Raw genomic sequence first — 22,865 nt, forward strand, 5'->3', positions numbered from 1 at the left:
GTTTCCCTGAAAAATTTGCACTTGAACTCTGATGTTGTATAATCTACTCTTCTGCTGCTTATCTAGACTAGACTTTAGTTATTTTTATCCTGTGAATTTAGAAAATCCAGCAAAGAATATATTTTGCTAAGTTTTGAAAGATATGCAAAGCATGAAAAATTACACACCTGATTTACAAAACTGTATGCCTCCATGACAATACTTAGCTACAGAGACATTCTTTATTGTATGTATGCTTAGCATAATTAGAAAATATGCTTTCTGTAATGCAGTGAATTTGAAACAAATGATTAATTGCACAATTACAAAGATCCATCATTTTTATATCACTTTTATTTTGTAATTTCCACTGTTACATTTCTCTTTCTCTCATGCATATCCACACAAATTAGAGGAAATCTGTTTGGCAAGTGATGAAGTATCACATTAGTTCTTCAGTATTCAGAGTGGGTCTTATTTATCAGTACATTTTGATTTGCCCCACTGCTCCGGTAAGCTGAATGGAGAGCATTTTGATCCCTTTCTTTTTTCCACCTATATTTCAGCCTCCACAGTGATCCATGCACTGCAGAATTGCAGAAAGGCTTGTTTTTGTTTCCCATGTTTTATTTGATTTCACATACTCTAATGCTTCATCATCAATGTCACCAGCAAGGTAAACAAGGAGCAAGAATACATTTACAATTATCCAAAGCAAGGCTTCCATGTTTTGTCTGTGGATGGGCCTTATCCAGAATTTAGCTGCAGTAGTGTCTGGTCAATTGACCACAGAGTCAATCATAGTGTGATGATTTCAAAAACCCCTTTCCATGTGGTGTTCAAAGACAGTTGTTGATTTAAACATGCAGGCTGTGTTTTGCTGAACAATATCAAATGAGCTACATTAACGGAGTGTAGAAATGTTTTCAGGAACAACAAAAAACTCCTTGTTTTGCTTTTAAATTCCAGATTCTGCAAGACAATGCAGGTGCTGGTGAAGCTTTCTATTTAGCTATAGTTCTCTCAACATTGTCTTCCTGTTGTTTTAGAGGTGGTACATCTTAAGACAGGAGGGAAAGCAATCTTCCCCACAAATTATGAATTAATATGACTGGACACTGTTCCCTGCTATGCCAGTGTGACCTTGAGCATGTCCTTCTTTGTAGTATTTTCAGGTGTTCAGAGTCAAATCAGGCCCTTGGTAAGCTTGTCTCTTCCCCGCTCCCTCCAAGGAGCCCTGAGCCCTGTGACAAGCTAAACAGTGGCGAGCACAGGGTCTCCAGCATGAAGATTTAATGATGCAAAAGCTGAATTTCTGCTGAATTTCTGCCTATTAACCGACTATTAAAGTCAAAAGGCCATATCAGGAAAAGGTTGCAATTTTACTGGCAAAACAAATCTTTTCAAAAACAGATCTTTCCCCACCATCTCAGAGGTTTCTGTGTGGAGAGAAAAAAAGTTGCTCTTATGCACTCCTGTCTTAACAAAACAAGCTAAGGAAGTGCATGTGCAAGTTTTGAAGTTGGTTCTTACGCAAGGCCAGAGAGAAAAAACAAACTCAGCACTTTGTTCTTAGTTCTGGAACTGGCAATAATGCACCAGAGATTATCATCTTAATTTATTAAATCATTCAATTATTGACTCTATGACCTAAGAAAAGTGCCTAAGGTGGCTTACAATCATATAAAAAGAAGTATAAAATGCAAGGTAACACTACAATTAAACACTACAATTAACACTACTGGGTGAGCATTAAAAATAACCCACAATATTTGGAGTTTGACACCAGGCGAGATTAGAATATAGAAGCTTGATGGAAGAGAAATGTCCTACCCCACTACACCTAAAAGAGCAAGACAACCCAAGGTGGGAAACACCAAAAAGCCCTCTTGCTTATCCTGACTGCACATCTCTGGGTGGCAGAACAGAGAATAGATCCTGGTGTCAAGCCTGTTTGTTGCTGCCATTCTCTGGGAGGCCCTAGGTTCACCACCATAGGAGATTGCAACTGATGAAGGTATTCATGCTGGAAGAGGCACTCATTCAAATATCCTGGTCCCAGGACATTTGGGCCACCTTAAAAGTCAGTAATGGATGCCACAGTGGGGCCACAGCAGCCACCTGACCTCCCTCTGGATGCATTGCTTCTGCATACTTTGATGGAGACTGGGTGGGGTGATGAGGCAGTGAGGGTGTTGCAGTACAAATACTCCACTCTAGATTGGCTCCGCCAGCAGGTTTGCACCCTACTGACTTCACCACAGTCTCTTCCCTCCCTGTCCCAGTATGCAGTAATGACACAGCAGGAGGGAGGTCAGGTTAGCTGCACAGCATCTGCTACTGCTTCAGTTGGGCCCAAGTACAGAGTGGAAGCCAGTTCATATTAAGAAGGGCCTGTGTAACATGGGCAGAAAAAGCAGACAGCAGAAATCCTGTCTGTTGCAGCAGCTGCAGTTTCTGGACACGTTTCAAGGGCAGCCCCACATAAGGTGTATCACTGATTTAATTTTTAAAAGGGTGCCCCCTGTAGGTTGATAAGACTCTCCAGTTCCCATCAGCCCCAGTCAGCATGGCCAATAATTAGGGGAGATAGAAGTTGGGAGTGCCACATCTGGACTGCGCCATGTTGAACTACTCCTGCTATAGCAGTTAAGAGCTTGATGCATCAGCTCTAGGTCTCTAATTCTCAGCCTCCAGGTATAAAACTGGAATAATGCTACTGACATACCTTACAGGACGGTTGTGAGGATTATAATGTGTGCAAAATACCTTGATCATGTCAGAAAAGCCCTATATAAATAAAATCCAGCTCTCCAAGACTCCTTTCATCTTAGCCTTTATGATCCCATTCATTTTGGGGTGTAAAGCTGCATTTTCACTTGAGTATCCAATTACTGAAGGTTCTACTAGTAGTAAATAGATTCTTACATATAATTGAAAAGCAAAGCAAAGAGAAATAGCTATATATTTCATCTCTGTTATTTGCCCAGCACCTGCCGAGGAAGAGATTCCAGAACTTATTTGCTCTATAAAATTGCATCCGTATTAGAACAAATAAAATTGATCTCTAAAAGGTCACGTCCTGTGAGCATGGGGAATTGTGTGCTGGCCAGCTATAACTCTTGGTTTATATCACTTTGTTTAGCTACAGCATGAAAACTTAAGCACATGTAACACAGCAAAGGCAATCTATAGCTGTCAAGACTTTTTATATACTGTTCCACAGTTTAGTGCTAGCCATGGAGGCTGTCTTGTGGCTATCCAAGGGAAGCCATCTGGTATCTTATCAGGCAAACCCTATTGATTTTCTAAACATTTTAATGAGTCGTACCCAAATGTCACCAAGTGAGAGAGTTAAATCTGGGAAGCAGCAAGCTTCCTCTCACACCCGGCAGCTGTTTTTAGCATTTGATTGCCATCATTTTATACTGATGCCATCTACTTTTCTACATTATCATACTCATTGCAATATGATGCACATGCTTTGTAATTTTAGGGCCAAACACAGACTTTTACATAGTGTAAAAACCGGAAAATAATTAAACAAAGTAAACAACAACATGCCTATAGGGGATTTCAGAAACGTACATAGTCAGGACTATGATATACAATTATGTTATAAAGAGGTGGTTATTGTGATTTGTAGCTCATGCTGGTTAATCAGCACTGTGCCCCTGGGTAATCCATCTGCACAATAACCCTACGTGGAGAGATCTCCATCATTTCAATGTTGCAGAAGAGGAGACTGAATGATTGAGATTTATTGAAGGTCAGAACTAGTGAGTTCCCCAGACTGAACTTCTGCCCATTGGAATGGCCTCCCCTCTCCTTTCCCCATGTGTTGTTCTGGGGGTTCTTCCCACCCTGAAAGCCAATATGGTGGGGGTGCCAGGGAGGGAATCATGTCCTGCCTGTCCCCTTACGCTGAGTCCCATTAGCAAATCTACTTAGTTGAATCCAACCTGAAGATTCAAAATTCTCTTTTTGTGCTTCACATCTGCAAGTGGCAGTACTCTTTTCTATCCTATTTGCTTTATCCGCACAATATTTTGGCTTTATTTGTTGGCACACAATTTTACTTCTCCTCTCAATCTCCTTCCCCAAGATGCTCCAGTAACACTCCCCTCAAATATTTTTGGTGAAACCTTGTGGCCAAAAGTCATGTGCCACAACCATCAAGCATATTCACTGTGTTCAGTGGGGCTTACTTTCTGGTAAATGTGCACAGGACTGCAGCCTTAAAATGTTCACTTCAGAAAAACCCATCTGAAAACCTAGCCCATAATAAATATAGCAAATTTGCCAGATTTCCCAATCGTTCTCTGGAAGAATCTTACCTTGTGCTCAAGAGGGGGTAGGGAACAGAGATGAGAAGCATTTGAGAGAGAGAAAATCATGTCTATTTCATTTGGCTTTTTTGCATCTTTCAGACAGCCAAATAGTCCCATGGCAGGACTACTGCCATGCATTTCTCATGCTTTAAGATGATAAGCACCGTCTCTGTGGCATGTACCCTGATTAATAGATGACCCAAGAGATTTGCTCATTTTGCAGAATTGTAAATACTTGAATAGTGCCAATGTGTAGCACAGAAACAGTCAATCCTTTAGAGCTGTCTAATTTTAGGGTGGTTTCAAATCCCTCTGGTATGCGAAGGAACCATGGCAATCCTTTTAAAAAGTAGAGGATACTGAAATAGTGTGGGACCCATCTGTGTGTAAGTGGCTTCCATGCTACTCTGTTATGAACATTTGTGTTTTATTCATATGTCTAATAAAGTGGATTCTAAGTATGTGGACATGACTGGAGTTAAAGCTTGGGGGAGGGGAGATTTATTTCCAGGATTTATAGACTACCTTTCACCATGAAAAGTGGTTTATAGAACTGCTTAGGTTTTAACCCATGGTTTTTTGTTTATTTTCAACACATTATTGGACTGATGAATTCATCAACCAATAATATGGTGTTGAATACCAAAAATAAAATAAAAATCAAAGATAAAAATCATAGGGCAAAATATAACTTCAGAAATAGGCAGAGTCCATAAATAGGCAAAATACAACTTCCTTAAAATATCAAGCATCTCAAGTTGAACAGGAAGGGGACTCTCTGATCTCAGCTGGGAGGGAATTCCACAGACTGTGGCCCAAAATACTGAATGCAGCGTTCCTGGTGGATAAGACTCCCACAAAGATCTCAGTTACTGGGCTGGTATATAAAGTATCCAGTAGTCCTTAAGGTATCCTAGGCCCGAGTTGTTGCAAGTCTTGTAAATTAATATTAGAACCCTGCTTAAACCTGGTCCAGGAGTAATATGTCCCCACCAACCATCTAGCCACAGCATTTTGTACCAGCTATAACTTCTGGATCAAGCCCAAATTAACTGAAAGGACATATAGAATTTATTTTTTTAAAAATGCCCATCCTTTTCACACACATACTCATGAGCAACCACAATAATGTGTTATGCCACTAATCTACATTTTGGTGGCAGGTCTACAGCTCTAATGGCAGACATCAGATTGTGCAGTCTAGATTTGAATTTAATCAGCTAAATGCCATTTAGCCAACTTCTGGAACTGTACCAACTGGGAGAATGTGCAACACCGAGGTTGTTTATTTTTGGCCCAAATTTCAGCAACGTATACAAGCTGCTAGAGGACTGAAAACACTCATATACAAGCTAAATCTCACCCACTGAGTCAGAGAAGGTGCAATGGTTGCAGTCAATCTCCTTTTAACCCTTTACATGCTACATTCCACAGCCAAGTGTTGTTTGTCATCTGGCCATGCCTGGCATAGTTTTTGAAGAAACTCTTAGTGTGTGAAGGGATTTCTTCTATTAACATATTCAGGAAAACATGTGCAAATACACATAAACTATCTACGATACCATACATAAAATCCACAGGACTGCAAGGTAATAGAATTCGAACTTAAAACTCACAACTCAGCAGCCTGTGGAAGCACTCTTATCCCATTCTCAAACAGCAAAAGATATACGGTAGTGTCACTTATTCTAAAAAGTGTGAACCAAGCTAATCCAAAAAGCACATGGATATACCTATTGCACTGCTGTTCTTTCAGATTTAGATAAAAACCTATCAGAGTATTGCTATATGGCTCTGTGTTTATCTAGAAAGAAGTAATGTAAATCTTCATACATCCATATCTCAAATGGAAAGGTCACGGGTCGTACTGATGTTAACATCTGCAGACTACGATAACAGGAATCCATCTTAAACAGTCAGAGAACTCTAATATTTGCACGGCTAACAATGTCTAGAATTGGTAGACCAAATATACCCTTCAACATCCGGGGGCAGGGAAGAGGGTAATACCAAGTGCAAAAGATGGGAAAATTCAGTGCCACCCTTTGAGCCTTAAACTGCTTATGATAGAGGCTGGTTAACACATGGTTATTCTGCTTTATTCCATCATACGAAGCAGACTTGTAAACAGGCACACTTCTGGTTGCCAATGGAAAGCAAAATTCAGCTCCAGGCAACCAGGTAGAGATTTTTAATTTTTCTGCTGGTAAGGGGACACTAATATACAGTACATGTGGGTAAAGCATGCTAATACATAGTGTGATCAATAACATTTGTGGATTTGCAAGGTTATTCATTTCATCTCTACTTATTTATTATTTGTATTTCTACCTGATTTCTACAATCAAGAGTTCCCCTAAAACAGCTACTTCGGATGTTGCAATAGTCTGAAAGATTCAGGTTTCTCACTTGAACATCATTATTTCAGGGGATTCAAAGCCGCAGAAGCTTTTAATGTTCTACGGCTAAATTAAGGTATTGTGGAATGGCCTCTTCCCTTTTCTCAGACAGGATCAGCACAGTCTGAAACCTACTTTGGAGGTTTTCTGGCAGAAAGAGTTAGAGATGGAAGCATTACTTGCTTGTGCTTCCTCTCCCCACATTCCATAGGAAGAGGAAGCACAAAGGTCACCCAAGCCACCTCTGCTGGGTAGATCAGAAGCAGCCCACAGGGGAAGCTGGGACAGGAAAATATCCCACATCCCCAGTGGTCTTTTGCCTGGTAACAGTACTGAGGCTAGGCATACCCCTCACACCCTCTGAAGCCAAAAGTATCAAGGAAAAGAACCCTTGCTCACATATCCACACCATATTTTTATGGTGTGGTTTGTTCAAAATTCTACCTTTGTGGGGGCTCTGTTAAAGGGCTTTAAATGTGCTTTAATGGTATGGTGTGAATGTGATAGCACACATCTGCAAAGAATTTGGTTGACAGGAGGTCATCTATTGCTGATCAAATAAGCAGGGCATTAGGAAGCACCCACCACCATCATAGCTGTTTGCTAACCAATCTCACTGAAGCTGTTTCTAACTTGGCTTCTGAATTTCAGAGGAATTTCAGATATACTTTGATTTTCTTGCAAAGATAGACTGTATCTTCAGAAACAGTTATTACCTGCTACATGCACCTTTAAATATCTTGAAAGTTTAAGTTTATGATGTGCAAAGAGCCTGTGAGTACATGCTAGCTTCTTGCCTCTTGAGTTACCTCCTGGAGATAAAATTCTTTAATCTCTCTCTCTCTCTGGACCAGCTGTATAGTGACCTACTTTCTGTATCGCTGGAGAAAGGGGGTTGCCCCATTTTAACACAGGCTGTACCTCAGGAACCCTGAGCTTAAACTGTCAATCCTACAAATCCAAAGTGTTCATTTGCATTCCATTTTTAGCTGATCTCAGTGCTATGGCTTACACATGAATATCCCACCCCACCCATGCAACAAAGGATGACTTGTTTCTGGGCATTTCCTTGCCTTAAAAAAGGAAAAGAAAAATCATATACAAATTCTAAGATAGAAAGGGAAGCGGGAGACTTGAGTAATTATTTGCCTTATTGAGTAAAAGCTTTATAATAAAATTCAGGTTATAATAAACTTCCAAATTTAGATTCACATACTTACTAGATTACTTAAAAAAAAAAAGCCAGAGGGGATTTAATTAAGTTCATTCTGACAAGGAATTAAAGAGCTTTGCTGGAAGCTTCACTGCTGGTGTTGTGAGGGATGCAGCTTTGAAGCTAAAAATAGAACTTCCTCCGTCGCTATTAGTATAGAAATGCTGGAGCAAAACTGTAAAGGCAAACCTAAGCAGATCTTTGTTTGCTGACCACACACCAGAAATTCACTGTCAGCTTGACCTGGTTGCCTCTAATGAAAACTTAGTGTGCAAAACCCCATGTTAATTAGAATGGAGTGGGAAGAGGCATTATGTATTCTAAAATTCTCTAACTCCAAGGGGCAAAAATGGAGGGTGATGCTGTTAAATTGAGTGACTGTCGAGGAGCTGCCATGTGAGTCTAATGCAGGCAAGCCTGTGGGCAGGTTTTAAATAGCTGCTTTAAAAATAGCATCAGGTACCTAGGTGCAGTCAAACAAAGATGTATTCCATATCTTTAATGAAATGTTCATTTGCAAATTGATACTAAAGATTGTTTTAGTTCAAGTATGTGCAATTACGTTCAGCAGAATCTGGAAAGTTTGCTGGTGTTTTTAGGAAGTAGGAAAAGGGAAGTATCCCGTTCACCTTACACACATCCACTACAAAGCCGTACACAAGACTTCCAAAGATCTGGTGTAATATCACTGGACCCAATGGAAATTTCCCCATGGGATTTGGACCTGCCGTCTTGAAGAAAAGCTGCTTCTGTTTGCTTCTAGTCTGTCATGAGGATTAATTCAGCTGGCCCCTGTTGTGGAAAGATTCTCAGACGACCTGTATTTTCTCTGGATACTTAGAAGTATTCTTACCTGCTGCCCAAAAATGCAGATGCCCCAATCTCACCTGGAACAAATTTCACCTGAATGTCATCAAATATTTCACCTGAATGTCATCAAATATTTCACCTGAATGTCATCAAATATTGTGTAGAGAATACCAGTAATCTCAGATATGTTCACCACTCTTGGACAACTTTCCTTTTAACCCTTTTCCTCTCAGTATTTTGTGAAAGATTTTTCCTTTCACAGGCTACCCACGAAAAAAAGTGAGTGCAGCACATTTCCTTCTTCAGCTAATCTCCTTTTACTCTCATCTTGCTTGGTACAATGGAGTATCCAGTGTTAGCAATGGATTTGTTTTTTATACATGATTACACTTTCAAAACCTTGCCAACCATTTCCCTGAGCTTCCTGTTACAAAGAAGACAGTCTGAAGAAAATACAAGGACGGCAGATTAGCTGGCAGCTAACATCAGCTAGTAAAGCAAGTGGCAATGGCTAAAAGGTTATTCCCTTACATCTCAAAACCCCCGTTGCTAATATTACTACGGAAAGACCTAATCCAATAGACCAGGCTTCATCAATGAATAAAAAGATTGAAAAACACCACGTTAAATGCTTATTTGATTTTCATTCATGGCTCTTTGCACCAGCAGAGTGCAAGCGGCCACATCTCAAAGGTTATGATTAAGCACCTTGACAACCTGGAAGTCGATGATAAGGTATTTTCCTCTGCTAGCCGAAGCACAACGTACCTTCTTGAAAGGTGGCAGCAAGTTTCTTAGAAAAGGCAGCTTATTCTTGACTTCATTTAATATCAGGTGCATTTTGTCACCTTAACCAACTGAGTTTTGTGACCAAAATATTGTTGATCAGATTTAAACAAAAAACACAATGCACTCAACACATTTTCTTGGCGCTTGTTCATGCAAGTAGGGATAGCAGATGGTGATTTCTTCCTATATATAGTCAACCAGGTTATAAACCTCAACTTTGAACAACAATTTCCTTTCAACTTCTAGCAGGCCTTTAAAGGATTCCAAAAATAACAAAAAGGCTTGCTCTTACTGGAGTCTCCTGAAGGACAAAAATCAATGCTATCTTCAGAATAATCTCTATCCCACTTCATGAACAGAGCTCCCAACAAAGGGCCTTTGTCCATGAAAATGAATTCTACCTTGAATGCAGAAAGGCCGATTTTCTTATTAATAAGCCTGCCAAAAGTAAAGTATTTTCAAAGAGGGGAAAATAAGAACTTATCTAGAGCTACTGTGCAATACATCTTGCAGGAACTGGTACATTATCTGTTTTACCTAAAGCTCATTCCTCTGGAAGAGATGTCAGAATCCATGTCATAATCTATATCTCAAAGGAGAAAGTGAGAGGAGTCTGGCATAAGGCAAAAAGCTGGTTACAATAAAGCCTGCTGTAAAAAAGCCCCAGCCCCCACAAACTATCACAGCTATCTCACTTTCAACAGTCCCTCTTCTGTTTACTTCGATCTCACTGTTGCAGCACATACAACCTACACGATAATCCCTTCCAAGGAAAGAGAGACAATGCAAAATACAGGAAAGGCTTTCTCTACATGCCAGTGTCAATGCATTCAAAGACAGCTCTTACATTGGCAATGCCCTCTCCCCACTCCCAAGTGACGTACGCTAATAGCAAAGTAGGTTAAGCACACAAAAGGTATGTGATATTGGTTACCTTTGGGGAGTGACATTTTTATACTGCACAATAACATATAAACAGAGGTTATTTGCAAAGATATTCATGAGGGGCCCTGGTAGGGTTGCAACTTCCAACTGGTTCCTCGTTTTAACTATGTGGCCTTTCAATTGATAGTTACTACACATCATGGTTGCACCTCCAAATTCCACCTTATACTATGGAAAAGGAGATGCTATTAGAACCAAGTTGTATCACTGCCAGTATTTTTTGCAAAGCCTTTTCCCACACCAATAGAAAGGCAGCTCTATGCCTTGGATTTTCCACAAATCCCTAGTCATCTATGCTGAACGATGAAACATTTGGGCTGCCAAAACTACAGAAAGGACTGAAGAAGATGGAATGAATACCAAAACCCATTCTAGGAAAGAACAAAGGCCCACACAGCATTCCTGTCGGATTCCAGTCAGGGCATACCTTCACTCAGTCTCCAAACAGAATTCAGACATCTCAACAATGTGTAAACCTACATCGAAGCACTGAGATCTAGGAATTCTTCTGAAATTGTCAAGTGAATTTCTTCCCTGATTCTTTACATCTGGATTATCTGGTCTTCATTCCAAAGTGACATCTTAGGAGGTCTCTATTGTTCCGTGTTTTTAGTTCTGAATTTTGTAGAGTCGTTTCACTTCCTCCTGCCTGCCCCTGCATTTCAGTTGCACATCTGCACATCACTTTACTTTTGCTGAGTTTTTGCAGTGTTTTATTATCAATTTTGTTGTGTGCATGGATAAAATATTGTGGGGGGGGCACAGCTTGTAGTGATGGTGCACATGGTTGTCTCAAGATTATGTAGCAGAGGAACCCACTAGTAGTTGGCATCTGTCTGTCTGTCTTGAGAGACAATGAAATGCACCTCTGTGGGTGAAGTCAAACTGCTGGAGAAACACTGTCTACCATGGCTGCAGAGACTCACCTGTGGATTTTTTGCTGTGTTAGCAGCACCAACTCTCTGGGGCACAAGTCTGAGCAGTGTGTATGGAGGTCCTGGGCTGCCCAGACAACAATACCCTTGTCTCAGCCTCACCAAAGGAAAGCAGAACAATACATTTGGCACCAGCTTGGCTGTAGAAGCTGCCAGGAGTAGTAGTACAGGGGACTTCAGATTTGCATAGGGTTTACTCCTTAGCCTTTTCTTCTTCCAAAGATGCCTCACAAGACAGTGGATACAGATTTTTCCTCAGGGTTTATTCCTGAAGCCTTTCTCACCAATGATTATAGCCGCAAGGCAGCAGAGGTTTAGGATTAGAGTTTGCCTTCTCCTAGATGGGCTACCTTCCTAGGTTGATGAACCCCATCTGCCCCTCATTTTCCTCTACGGCACATGCCTTCTTGACTGTTGGACCCACTACTGATCTTGTCTGCTCATCCGCTGGAACTTGTCTTCATATGCAGGGGAAGTCCCTAACTCACTGATGGTTTGCACACGTAGAACACTGCACAAAAATAAGCTTACATTATGCGTATTGATTGCATACCTTTAATGCAACATCAATGCACTCACACAGAAGGGAACATATGTGAAGGATGTAAAAGCTGCAACTCTATTCATGCTCCAAATCCAGAATTAATGTTAGTAACTCTCCTAATTAAACCCAGTTTCAGAAGGAATGGGATGCAGAGCACAATGAACCACTGAACAATACAAGAATTGAATGGGGGAAGTCCTCTTGCCCTTACCAAGAGCACAGTTTCTTCCTCTCAAGCCATCTTGCACAGATTGCTTGTGCATCCCTGAGTGCTCTACAATCATTTGCAAGCTGCTACCTTGTTTCTTGTGGGCAAGCACCAATAGGGTCATAGCAGCTTGCTGGGCTTTCCTTGGAAACTTCTCTCCCACCTAAAGGGGAAACATTATACTATGCTTGCCCTTAGCTACAAACACAGTACATGCTATAGAAGAGTCTTTCTATAGTAGCATCCCACAATGTCTGATGACAGCCCACCCCCAGATGTCCTGTGCTGCTCTTTCCTGCCACTCTTTTCCCCCATAACGCAGGCAATGCAAGTGCTCCCAGTGTTTCCTGAACACTTAGTGATCATTGCTAGTGCATGAGAATTGAACGGAGCAGATTAGAGGGTGTTTTATACCCTGTGGTGTGATCAGAACACTTGGCCCACAAAGAAAAGAAAACCACTCAAGTGCAACTCTGCCCAAAGTCTGACTGCTTCCCATGCAGCAAGCTATTTTGCCTACCTCCGGCTATATGCCACAGTGAGCATCCCTATGTTAAGGTGATGAGTAGGGGCAGTGTGTGTGTGTGAGTCTCTGTGTTCACTATGTCTGTTTATGTGTTCTGCATCTGCAAATTTGGATGCATACAGGTGTGTGATGTGTACCTAATATGTGTTTGGCTTGACCACTTTGAGACCTGGTCCTGCCCACTGTTTGCATGCAGCCTACAAAAAGCTTTCTATGCATTTCTTGACCCAAAAGAGTCTTCCTCCAACAGTATAGACTCAATGTACACACCCATTTCACATGTAAAATAAACATTTTTATCTGCACAGAAGTCTGGAAAAGGCAGCTACAAGAAGAAATGCTCACTATTGACTAACTGGCAAAATATCACAACATAGGCAATGACACATTTTTGAACTGAGGCCCCAACATAGTGCCCAGTGGCACTGACACATTTTCCACCACCATAGCATCCCAAAGTACAGAACGCACCCTAATTCATGTAAAGGTAAAGGGACCCTTGACCATTAGGTCCAGTCGTGGCCGACTCTGGGGTTGTGGCGCTCATCTCGCTTTATTGGCCGAGGGAGCCGGCATACAGCTTCTGGGTCATGTGGCCAGCATGACTAAGCCGCTTCTGGTGAACCAGAGCAGCACACGGAAATGCTGTTTACCTTCCCGCCAGAACGGTACCTATTTATCTACTAAGCCCTAGGCTCTGTGGTTTAACCCACAGCGCCACCCGCGTCCCCTAATTCATGTACATGAGAGAAAATAAAAGGGTATGCTGGGGGGACTCCATTGGGTTGGGGAGGCGCAACCTACCATTACTCCCAGTGTCAAGGCTGAAGTGCAGGGTTTGCCTTCACTTGAACCCAACTGCAGCCATTGACTCACATGGTGGAAAGCAAAGCACACTACAACTGGGGGCACAGTTTAGATGGGAGCAAAACCTGCCCCTTCCCCACCCCAGATAGTGGAGTCAACAGCAGGGGTAAGGAACCTGTGAGGCCCACAGGTATTGCTGGACTCCAGCTCCCATCATAAAATGTTTCCTGTGTCCTAGAGTTACATGGACAGTGTAAGTAAGGAACACACAATGACCATGATTTTATTAAGGGTTCGAAAATGAGCTTCTATAAATAAGATGGGAAAGAACTCATGTAAAATTTGGAACAAACTATAGAGCAAATTTAACAAGTCATGACGTTGGCATATAAACTAAGATAATCCAGGTTCAAGTATGGGTTTTCTTGTAACCAATTAAATTGATAGATTTCTTTTTTTAAAAAAAAATAGTAGCCATTCTCTGGAGCACTCAACAGGATCTATGCAAATATTTGAAACTGATACCAGTGAAGTGCACTTCCCACTGAAAGGCACTTGCAGATATTACCAATTTGGTTTGAATTTTTATTTTATTCACTTTTTGATAAATAAGCTGCACTAACTCCTAGAAGACCCCTGTAATAGGTAAGATAAAGTTAATCTACTAATGTTTTTACCAGAGTAAACCCCAGAACAGAAACACATTACTTCCCTATGATGGAATTTTAAATCAGGGGAAGGGATTAAACAGTATTACTGAGCTGATGATAGTGACTTGAAAAAACCCACAATGGATTGTGGGTAATGATCATTATTTGCTCTGCTATTTGTATTCTAGGAACAGTGCTTAACTCTCAGGTGCCCGTGTGTGTTTTGCTTATGATTTCAATGAGAATATTATGAATGGATTGTGTTAAGTAAAGCTAAGCAGGGCCAGGCATGGATGGCTCAGTATGAAGTTTGTTGTATTCTATTTGACTCCTAATTCCTATGATATGTTTAAATGCATGTGCATTGCTGAGCAAGCTTACATGTTTTCTTTTGAATGAGGCGTTCTTAAAAATAAAAAATAAAACCCTAGCGCTGTAAAACCGAATCGGACCAGGAATATGTGTGATATGTGAGCACCAGCTAAGGAAAGGGTTGGCTCAGCCTACATTTTTTCTTGGAACTGTGGGACGGACCTGGCTATGCAGCGACTAATCAGCAAAGGCACTCTAAAGGTTTGCTACACAGTCACCATGACAGCTCGATCAGCAATAAACTAAAGTTTCAGAGTCTCAAGAGGCTAGTGAAATCAGACTTCCAACGCTCCTATAGCAAGGCACCTTGGAATCTAAAAGACCTTCTCAGTCTTGCTGCTGCATCAGCTGCCAACCCATTTTGGGAGGAGAGTGACAGATGTGTTATAAAATTAGTGCCTGGATTCACTGATCCAATAGTCGCTGAGGTGGGAAGTAACGAGACTACTGACAAAGAAGGTATTTCATTCAATTGGTTCACACGCCACTGCTTTTTTCTGCAGAACGGAATGGAGGCAGTCTGTGACACAATGGCCTCGTGTATGCCTAACAGACCCTCCTCTGGCCAAGGTGGTAGACAAAAGGATATAAATATAAAAGGAATTCAAAATTTCAACATCAGCATTAGTTAGAATACTTAAAAGGGCACATGGTAAATGACTGCTTCCTATAAGACCCCATTGGCAGCAAACCTCTCCACATCTGTACAAAATGATGCAACAAATAAGGAAGTTTAGCAAATTCCCAACTTTGGTGTCACAGCAGTCACTTAACAAGCCCACCACAATGCACTCTTACTATTATGTACTACAGAATCCTGCAGGCTCTTGATCATTATTTATATTTTTGGCAGCATACTTTTGATATGCAGAGACATAACTTTCAGGGTTATTATCGGCAGCTCACTCTCCATCCTTGAGTTGGGGTTCTCTAGCCTTTCACAACTTCATTAGAGGAACTGGTTCAGTGGGTCAGAAGACAGATAAAGATGGGCGTTTGGAATACTGCTTGACTAGAAGCAGGGCTCACATTTGTCCCTCCAGATACTTCACTCTTCTACCACAATTACTCATCCAGGATTTTCAGAGTCTGCAAATGTCAGAATGTATCCACTGCATCTGTGCCAGTTCCTTACATGACCTAGAAAATGAGATGTTTCTGGCACTTCCTAGCCATATAACCAATGCTTGGAAGAGACACTCGGACATAAATTATGAAGGAGCTATAGAAAGCCTCACCATTTCAAGGCTTTGCAGCTCTTATCTCATTACTTACAGTGTCTGATTTGAAACAAATGGCCAAGCCTTTTGTTTTATATTACAAAAGGTTATTTACATAGCATTTTGATGTGCAAATGCTTTACAAGACCATGCACAATTCAAAATACCTCTTTTTGAGGGTGTTCGCTTCCTATTCTCATTTAACAAATGGGGAAGGGGGTCTTTAAAATGAAACTTGCTGAGGCAACCAATGAAAGCAGCTCCAGATGTTTACCTTGAGTGAGCTGCACTTGATCCAAGGACCTGATTAACTTCAAGCAAGAGGCTTGCATGGCCTATTTATTAGCGTAGTGGTGAGAGTTTTATACTAGTGCCACAGAGATCCAGGTTCAAACTCTCATTCAGCCAAGAAGGTCACTGGGTGATCATGGGCCAGTCACTCCCACACTCTCAGTCTAATCTGCCAAGTGATTTGTGATTAATATCAACATGCAAAGTGATGCCCGGTAGGCAGAAAGAAGTGGTGGCTGGAGCAGGAAGTCAAACATGATGCCTCACAATGATATGGAACCTTGTTATGTCTCAGAGTCTAATGTTCTTGCTGAAAGTATGCCTGTGATGGAACCAATGACAGATTTTCTTGAGAGTGAGAAGAGATGGTTTCCAGGGCAGTCCTAGATGCACTTCAACAGAACTGCCTTTCGGTTAAAAAAAGAGGGTGGGTTGGGAGGGAGGGAGGGAGTGAAGACTTTTACCCTGCCAAAAATTCATGCAAAAGGAGCAGCAACACAGCAATTCCTTCTGGTCTACTGAAGCTATACAAAAGTGGTTTCAGTCCACCCTGCATAATATATACTGTCAGTTATGCCTCTGACTCTCTCACTGAAAGCTTCTCTCCTCTCACCTCCCCCTTGAAGCTCATTATGGATAAATGTATTAAGACCACATTCTATTGATCCTTAGCTACCTTATTTATCCCAAGATCTGAAACCCAGGGGACTGATATGTAGTAAGGCATTCTATTGGCATTTTCAGAAATCTTGACATCTTCCATCAGTGCACTGCAATAGCTGTCAAACAAAGGATCATATTAAAAGACTGCTTGGCCTGTGATAAGCACCCAATTATTACTGTGCATGGCTTCCTCAGGTCTGAAGATTCATACTGGTGGCACTCAAGCATGGAGGAGAGGAGATAAAATTTAATTAATAATTTTGACAGCTAGGCCAACAGCCTATTAAAAGGCTGTTCCTTGCTGTTTTCCACCATGACCTTATGGCTTGTAAACATTACAGACCTTGACTGGTCATGAGCTCATCGTGAGCTTTAATTTATGGCACAGGTTGCAAGTCATAATTAGCTAGTCTTAAATGGAAGCTTTTCCAGGGCTCCCACGGAAAGCCTCATATGCTTTGCATAAAGAGATTCTCTTTTAGCTATTCCATGCGCACGGAATATAAAATGTAATTTCCCAAGGGTTAAGGCCATGTCACAGAAGAAAGGTAGGACAAGTATATTCCCTGTATTTTCAAAGATTATAATTTGTTCCAATAAAAGTTGGTCAGTGGCAACTAATGATAGGGATCTGCAGCATGTAGACCATCATTATATTTCTCCTCTAGTAATTCCTGGTTTCGAACTAGGGAAGATAAATTCTGAAAACACAGAGCAACAATGGAAACACAATTAAAAAGGTGCTTTAGATGGTGTTAAAGCTCGGGGGCAGAAATACAAAAATAGCTAATGCACAATGAAATACATGGGGTTTATTTCAAAGTAATGTGCTTAGCAATATGACTGACTTTAGCAATATATTCACAATAAAAAGAGCCATTATTATTATTATTATTATTATTATTATTATTATTAATTATTTGTACCCCCCCCCCATCTGGCTGGGTTTCCCCAGCTACTCTGGGCGGCTTCCAACAAAGATTAAAAATACACTGTCATGGATCCTCATGTAATGAAGCCGGGGGAGAAAGATATAGCATTTATGAAGCACTGTATCAGCTTACCAAGGTGTTTCCAAAGGGAATCACACTCACCCACCCAAAATCAATTATCCTAATAATAATAAAGTAGTAACAGATTTTAAATGTAAAGTAATAAAACAGATGAAGAATTAAGAAACTGAAAGAAAGCTTAGGAATAACAATGACTCCGGGCAAATATAATCACTGAAACATGCTATCAAAAAATATTAGCAGCACATCGCAAGTAAAAGGGGATGAGAGGGCATGGGAAATACCCTTATTCGTCTGTGTGTTTTGTTATGTACTTCCTTCAATAGTATTGCATCCAACCTAGCATCCATGACATAAGATGGATGCTTATATATGAATGTGAGCACTGCACAAGGTTATGGAAGTTGGAAATAAATACAGTAATTATGACCCCATATGAGTAAAGAAAGAACGTATTTGCTGTTTTACCGTATGTGTGTGCAGTGGGGGGCTGCAATTGGATATAAGGCATAGCTCTTCTTTGACCATTTAAGCAGAAGAAAAAAACCAACCAATTATAGAAAGCCCGCCACATGACTCTTCAGCGTGTACCATTCCTTCTGCCTTATAAATCCTTCCACCAGTCAATAATCCATCAGACACCAGATGTACTAAGATGGCAGAGAATCAAATTTTTGTTCTCTTCTCCCCCCTGATTTGGATGGGAAACGAGGAGAAGGACAGAAAGCAGTTATACATATATATCCAGCTGGCTAGACAACCCCTCCTGTGCCCCTTCTGCCTCAGGCAGTTCTGTGGACTGCTCAAGTGGCCTCAGGAGCTGTCAGGTGGTCAAATTAACAGCACTTGGATTTTGGGAACTAGTTGTTCTTCTAAGGAATGTGGCTGTCATTCTCAGAATGCATTACTGCTATTGGGGATGTAAATATTAGCATTGCTCTCCACCAGAGAAAGAAAAACAAAATGGCTCACAAACACAGAGAATCTCAAATGCCTGTGTGGTAATGGCATAAGACAACTGAGTTCCACATCACATGGGGGGCTCATTCAGCAGATTTTTCCAAAGGAAGAATGGAATGGATGTGTGTACACAGAAAGAGAGAGAAATCAAGCTCGCACACAGAGAGAATGTAGATGACTTACAAGCCCCCGAGCAATATCTTTGCAAGTCAGTACCCTAGCTTAGTCCCAGGGACTGCTGCCTCAGGCTGTGGATTGGCAAGCATGTGAAGAGCTCAAATGCCTAGGAGCTGCTCTGTCCAATAAGCTATAGTTCTCCCACAAGGCAGAGCAGATAAATAAACATATTGGTGTTCCCTGAAGCTCTCCTTTTTCAACCCTGCTGGTCTTTTCCATGGACTCCAAAGCTAGGTAATGGCCGCAAGCACTTTATATGGCACATATTTATACCTTGCTCTAAACTTTTTCAGATACAGATCCAATCTGAGATGGAGGAAGCCAAAATAATTTCTTCAAAATGTTCTGCATTTTAAGGACTAAAGGTAATTCATGGAAGGAAGTCTGAGGTGCTGGTTCTGTCCTTAATAGCATCATCACAGTTCTATCAGCTTCTGATGTTTCACGGTCTCATCAACAATATGCATGCATATATACAGTGATTTCTAGCATACTTTTTGTAAGTGTACTTAAAAGGTCATTCACAAAAGAAGGTAGGTGTTATTTTGTTTCTTCTTACCAAACTGGTGGAAGAGCTGTGGTGAACTTAAGTGCATCTCCATGGAATAAAACTCCTAAGCATCACAAAAATTTAAAAACTAAGATAGAGGGAATGGGAATTGGCAGTGAGTACCGTATTTTTCGCCCTATAGGATGCACTGTCCCATAAGACGCACCTAGTTTTTTGGGGGGGGAAATAAAGGGAAAAAAATTATTTTCCCCCCAGGCGCGGGGCTGAGGCAGCCTGAGCTTCCCCCGACCCCAGCCCCCAAACAGGCAGCTCTCTGCAAGCAGTGGGAGCCCAGCGGTGGCTCCCGCTGCTTGGGGAGAGATCCGCGAAGCCTGGACGCGCTGAGATCAGCGTGCGCAGGCTTCGGGATGCCGGCAACTCTCCCCAAGCAGCGGGAACGTTCCCGCTGCTTGGGGAGAGATCCGCAAAGCCTGGACGCGCTGAGATCAGCGCGCGCAGGCTTCGGGATGCCGGCAACTCTCCCCAAGCAGCGGGAACGTTCCCGCTGCTTGGGGAGAGATCCCCGAAGCCTGGACGCGCTGAGATCAGCGCGCGCAGGCTTCGGGATGCCGGCAACTCTCCCCAAGCAGCGGGAACGTTCAGAGATTGGCTGCATTTCAGATGCAACACAAAGCATCTTTTGTTTCATCGCACTACACATGAGCTATATGCAGCTCAGGGAGCTCCACCTTCTCTCCTGGTGCACAAACCAACTTAGTGTTATGTCCAAGTGAGCATTTGTAGTTTCCTTTCCCTGAACAAAAGTTGGGAAGCTCAGAACAAACAATGGCTTCAGATTGTGATTTCTTTGGAGAGAGAAAAACTATATGCATGGGTTCAAATGGAACACCAGGATGACAGCTCTGCAGTTTGCTTCCTACTTTGACTAAGCGAGGCACAACGCAGCATCTTGTGCATGAGCTGTATGCACAAGATGATTAAACCATTTATACTTTGTGACATTATATCTGAATGCTCTCTCTTTCTCGCTCTCTCCACACACACACACACACACACACACAGCGAGAGAGAGAGAGAGAGAGAGAGAGAGAGAGAGAGAGAGAGAGTGTGTATTTCTAATCAGTATGGGATAAGATCGAGAATACTCGCCACAAGAGAAGCTATTTTCAGGGACATCTCTCTGTCAAGTAAAATGCACACTTCATCCCTCACTCAGCAGTTCTCTTAGTACTACTGGCAAGAATCCCTCATTGAGACTACCTGAATGGGCATTTTTTTCAGAGGATTAAAGCTTGATGTAAGATAATAGGTTGCTGAAAAGGGGCAGCTGAAAAGAGGATGTTTGGAGGAGAGAGAGCAAGGCATTAGCAGGAAGGGATACTTGCAAAATCTAATAGGAGAATGAGATCAGTGACATGGTACACGGAGCTGTAAATAACCTTCATCACATCCCAGACTAGTAGAATTTAACCCAAACTGCATGTTGCATGGATAGCCTTCCATGATGGAAGCTATTTAGAGAGCTATAAGTCTACACACTATCGTCATCAAGCTTAGTAGCTAAAGCATTAGGACCAGTTGCAAACAACTCTGGGGTTGCAACGCTCATCTCGCTTTACTGGCTGAGGGAGCCGACGTACAGCTTCCGGGTCATGTGGCCAGCATGACTAAGCCGCTTCTGGCAAACCAGAGCAGCACACGGAAACACCGTTTTCCTTCCTGCCTGAGCGGTACCTATTTATCTACTTGCACTTTGACGTACTTTCGAACTGCTAGGTTGGCAGGAGCAGGGACCAAGCAACGGGAGCTCACCCTGTTGCGTGGATTCAAACCGCCGACCTTATGATCGGCAAGCCCTAGGCTCTGTGGTTTAGACCACAGCGCCACCCGTGTCTATAAAAATAATGATATTCAAATGTCAAATATTTTAACTTGTCAGCCACCCGCTTCAACACCCCCCCCCCAAGAGCTTCAACTCATTGGCTGTGGAAACCCACTCCAGGCTGTAATAAGGGGAAAGACAATTCCAAAGTGGAAATTGTGAGCTGTCCTGTGGGTAAGTACTGTGAGGACTCGCCTGAGCTTCTCTCAGAAGGGGTAAAAGTGAAAATGCTAATTAACCTCAGCTGTTGGAATGATGCCCTGAAAGGAACGTGACTTAGAATAGGTCACAAATCATAAGATAATAATAAAAAAGCCACAGTGCTCTGGGGACATTAAGCGATTACAGAGAGTTGTTATTTGGCTGATTTTCACACATCATTAGCATATGTATAATTTAACGAGTGAACATGCAGAGGATTGGCAAGACATAAGAGACCCCTTCTTGAAATGTGAACTGTAAATTGAGGTGGCCACACTTAAGAGATTTTAATCATGTTGGAAAAAGTAACAAGATCAATTATATTAAAGACATAAGGAGAAAGAAGTAGGCCTTATTCCAGTCAAATTTTTCCAATATGGACCTGATGTAAAAAGACGAAATTCCCAGTTATTACTATAAGATATTTAACTGATCAAAATGAATCATCAGGTTATGTATGTTTTAGGGCACACTTTTTCACGGTACTTTAATAGTGGACAAAAAGTCAGAGAAATACTCTGAATGAATTTTAGGAAATGTCAAGAGAATTTTACTTCTAAAATGATAAGATGGGAATTAGTTATCTAATGAAATGCCAACAATACTTGAGATGGTTCAAAGATTGATTGTGCAAAAGGCCATTTACAATTCTTTACCCCAGGACGTAGTTAACCCCAGGAATCAAACCAAATCAAGTATCTCATAATCTGCATAAAGGTACTGTCTTCACTGTACACCAGTAATACCAAGGAGTGTGAGGCAAGTATCTATCAGAATAATTTCTCTAATGCCAACCTTGCCTGTCAATGCAACAGTGAAATGTAGGTCACATTTTAGTGTCACATTAGAGGTGGGTGATAAACTCTGCCATTTGGCTGTTGGTCCCTGAATAAGGACAAAACCAGAAAACAGGAACCAAATCCCTGAAATTGCTGACAGATTTTCAGCAAGACCCTAATACATTAAGAGGGGACCGGAGAGAAACTGCATATGGTTTCAATTCCTGTGGACTGCTTTGGCCTCTTGCTCCTTCTCTGAAATTCAAGGCACCCATTTCTCAACCATCTCCCCATTCTATTTTGGATGAACGCCTTTGCAAATATGACCATGTCACCATCTGGTGTGGCTGATGCCAGGCATAGCATTGCAGCAGTGATCTCCCTGTTTATACTGACACAACATACAGTACTGAGATAGTTCACGTGGTTAGTATGACGCCTAGTGCTAGTGCTAGACTATAATACAAGATGACCTTGACCCAAGGAAACTAATGCTGCAGAACAAACAGGAAGTCGAGGAAAGAGTTGTAAAACCAAAACCAAATGTATGTACATCAAATAAAAAACATATAGCAAGTAACCCCAATATCCCTAGCACTGACTCACCTATTTCAAATATCAGTTATGAATCTGTAATGTAACATACATAAGTTCTGATGT

General features: G+C 41.6%; 1 protein-coding gene across 4 annotated transcripts in view; it reads right to left on the reverse strand.

Moving 5' to 3' along the window:
- The window catches only part of PPP2R2B (protein phosphatase 2 regulatory subunit Bbeta), a 267,466-nt gene that overhangs the window by 98,199 nt on the left and 146,402 nt on the right, over window positions 1–22,865 (reverse strand). The window lies entirely within an intron of this gene.

This window comes from Podarcis bocagei (genome assembly GCF_964188305.1).
Source record: "Podarcis bocagei genome assembly, chromosome: 2".
NCBI classification, from domain to species: Eukaryota; Metazoa; Chordata; class Lepidosauria; order Squamata; family Lacertidae; genus Podarcis; species Podarcis bocagei.